Here is a 416-nt window from a genome sequence, read left to right as displayed (position 1 = left end):
ACAAACACTCAAGTCTTGCAAAATACAAGGAAATACTAAAAAGGAAAATGAAACGTCTCCTTTTAGTAAACTCTATGAAAAGCTGAAACATGAAGTTAAAGGGAGAAAAATTCTACAAGAAGGAAACTTACTTCAGAAAACTGGAAAAGAAGATGGGAAGAGTGTTTTGCTGGAACCAAATGCTCACATTCCATCAAGCTATGCTTATGAGCTGGGAATCACAACTAAAGAAAAAGAAACAGGTATGAATGAAAATACTGAAGAATGTAAAATGAATGAAGAAGTGATCAGCTCAGAGTTGAGTAAGAGCTTAACTTTAGGAGGTGCTACCAGGAAGAGTCTTACCAAAACTCCTCAAGCTTCTGTTTTAAAGGAGATGAAAAAAGATAGCGGTAAGGGAAGTCAATTGCAAGATC

This window comes from Coturnix japonica, chromosome Z, assembly GCF_001577835.2.
Source record: "Coturnix japonica isolate 7356 chromosome Z, Coturnix japonica 2.1, whole genome shotgun sequence".
In the NCBI taxonomy this organism is placed as follows: domain Eukaryota; kingdom Metazoa; phylum Chordata; class Aves; order Galliformes; family Phasianidae; genus Coturnix; species Coturnix japonica.
Note: the sequence above shows the minus strand (reverse complement) of the source record.